Here is a 3,025-nt window from a genome sequence, read left to right as displayed (position 1 = left end):
TTTTAGCCTACTCTTAGACTAATAAATTAGCCTGTAGTTGTTTTATGGATGCTTGTTTTTTTGTCTTTTTGATAAAAGACAAAAGATTTCACTTTTCTTGGCACAGCAGTCAATTGTTATAGTATACAACAAAATGTTTAAATATATGCCCTCAGTTTTACATGAGTGACACAATATAGTGCAGATTAATGCTGTATGCACAGTGGAAATGTGACACAGCTCAGGAACACTGAGTCTGGGAAATCTATTCTTTTCATCATGGGATAAGAAGGTCTGCTCTTTGTTGGTGGGAGGGGTGGTGGAAGGAAATGTTAACACATTTATCAACGTTAATATAGATGCGTGGACAACCTTCAGAAGAGAGCCAAGTAAAGAGGGACTCATCCTATTTCTACCAGCTCACAAACACCAAGTGTGCACATCTTGTCCCCAAACCAGATTTAGTGATGTTATCTCATTACCTTAAGATAAGTCATAATGAGAATATTTATACCAGGGAAATCGGTAAACATTAAATATCAGGGATCTTTTTTTTTCTTTCCACTTAGGTGTTACTGATTTTTTTTTTTAGACACATTAGTTCAAGGGTGTGTGTACTTGTACATGATAGGTAGCTCTTGTAGCCAATTTTTAAAAGGCGTGTGTGTGTGTGTGTGTGTGTGTGTGTGTAAGAGAGACAGAGACAAAGAGTCTGAAAGGAAGGCTTAATAACTGACACAAATCCTTGGATCTCAGAAAGTCTCCAGTGATATTGTATAAGCCAAACCAAATGAACAAGGACATTGAAATAGTTACTGAGAAAGCAACAACCTGCTTTAGAAGTTGAGAAAAACAAAAACGCTATTTTTGAAACATATATTATTGAACTGAAACTTTAAAAACTCAAATGAAAAAAAAAAGAAGAAATTGATAGTTCTGTAGGTTTTATGGTTTAAAACTCAGAGAGGGAAACTAAATTTTCCTTATCATTTGAGGAGACTTTTACAAAGTCTCCAACAGTCAAAACTGGCTTTAAAATATAAGTGTTCTTATGTTAAATGACATAGATTCAACAAAAATGCGAAGTAAAGAGTCAGGCTTATCTCCAAATTATGTTAAGAATTGATTATTAACCAATATAATACTATGAAGAACTGAGATAACTTAAATTTTCTTTTTTGTTTTACTCTCAACCATCTATCACTTGAGTAACCCACTTATCAAAACCTTTAGCATTTATGCTTTACTGATTGCACCCCATCTTAACCATTTACTTTCCTGCAGTGACCCCCATTGTTTTAATTCTAAGATAACCATTCAGCTTTCTTTAGACCATGCATCAGAATGTGCCAAGTCAAAGTGAGTTTTATTTTATTTCTTGGTTGACCAAATTGCTTGCGATTTGCAGCTCAGGAGATACTTAGAGAGCATGCTGTTAGAGATACTTAAGAGAGCATGCTGTTCACCTTTGAGTCGCTCCCCTCACTGCATTCATCAGCCTGCCCACACCCACCATGGTCACAGGTCAGTGTCTGGAGGGAAGATGGCACCTGGTTCACAGCAAATGCTTTGATGACTACATGAAAGAACTAGGAGTGGGACTGACTATGCGGAAAATGGGTGTGATGGCCAAATCAGATTGTGTCATTACCCTTGAAGACCAGAAGCTCAACATGAAAATGAAAGCACTTTGAAAACAACACAGTTTTCTTGTACCCTGAAACAGAAGTTTGAAGAAACTAGAGCTGATGTCAGAAAAACTCAGAGTCTACACCTTTGTCAGTGGTTGGTTGGTTCAGCATCAGAAATGGGATGGGAAGGAAAGTACAATAACAAGAAAATTGAAATATGGGAAGTTAGTGGTGAAGTGTGTCATGAATAATGTCTATGAGAAAGTAGAATAAAAATTCCATTATGACTTTGGACAGAATTAGCTACAAGAATGAAGAAGCTCAGTTCAATGAGCAAATCTCCAGACTTCTGCTTCAGTTATCTCTATCATAAACATTTAACATGTGACTATTTCAAAGTGTTGGTTTAACTAAGATCATCCCTTTGGTTAGTAAACAAATGTGTTTGTGCTTAAAGAAGAAAAAAAGAAAGACTTAGAAATTTTGTTCAAAACTTCTTTATGTTATAAAGAAAAATGTAGTGTAGTCGTGCGTGGTACTAGTAACAGAACTATCCTAGGAACTCAACTCTCAGAACAAAAGCCAGTTCTCTGTTCTTTGATGTCTTTGAAGATCAACTTGAACTTCTGGGATCCTGGGGCTATGAGAATGCAGACAGCATTTTGCTGGTTTCTATTTTTAAAATCAATATTATCTCAATTTATGAATAGTTTAAGAAAATAAATTTCCAAGTGTGACCTGATTCACTTTCTTAAAAGACATTTAATTCTCATGAATTCTACAATGAGTCAGTCACTAAGGGTAAGGAAACTTCCATCCATTGGTCTTAGTTGTTAACAAGAGGGAGCCTCCTAATCAAATCCTAACTTTTTAGACTGCATTAATAAATGTAAACAGGATGTTTTAACACAGAAAAAATAAAACTGCCTGATATATGCAAGGCATTTCTTTAATGGTGTTTAAAAAGAAGCTAAACACCTCCTTGGGAATTCTTAAAACATTTATCTTTTAGGCAGTTATTTAGCTTCACAAGTCTTTGTTGTTTAACAAGCTGGAGAAAATAGGTCAGCTAATGTTATATTAATCAGTAAATTAATATTTTAATTTGATTTTCTTTCTAGTTAAAATGCTTGCAGCTTTTCCTACCCCCCACCAGTTCAGCACCAGTGTTAAGTGGTATCATTATCATACTGTACCTTCGGGTTGGGAGATAACAGGGTCCAGCTATAACTCTATTCTTAGGAGAGTGGGAGGTTTATCATGCCACTTACACATTTAAGTGACACTCCATGGCTTCTGTGACACAAAGTATCTTAGAGCTTAGTCATAGGATTTTCCAATTTGTGCCATTAAATTCATATCTAAAACCATCCCTTTCAAATCTGAGTAGATAGTAAGTTTTGGTTAATAAAAAT

General features: G+C 35.3%; 1 pseudogene; it reads left to right on the top strand.

Moving 5' to 3' along the window:
* Nucleotides 1-1,493: 1,493 nt before the first annotated feature.
* LOC124106013 (fatty acid-binding protein 5-like) lies at nucleotides 1,494-1,883 on the top strand (annotated as a pseudogene).
* Nucleotides 1,884-3,025: the final 1,142 nt, after the last annotated feature.

This window comes from Marmota monax, unplaced genomic scaffold (assembly GCF_021218885.2).
Source record: "Marmota monax isolate L192 unplaced genomic scaffold, Marmota_monax_Labrador192_F-V1.1 WCK01_AAM20220418_F8-fsc00057, whole genome shotgun sequence".
In the NCBI taxonomy this organism is placed as follows: domain Eukaryota; kingdom Metazoa; phylum Chordata; class Mammalia; order Rodentia; family Sciuridae; genus Marmota; species Marmota monax.
This window is presented reverse-complemented; position numbering and strand designations above follow the sequence as displayed.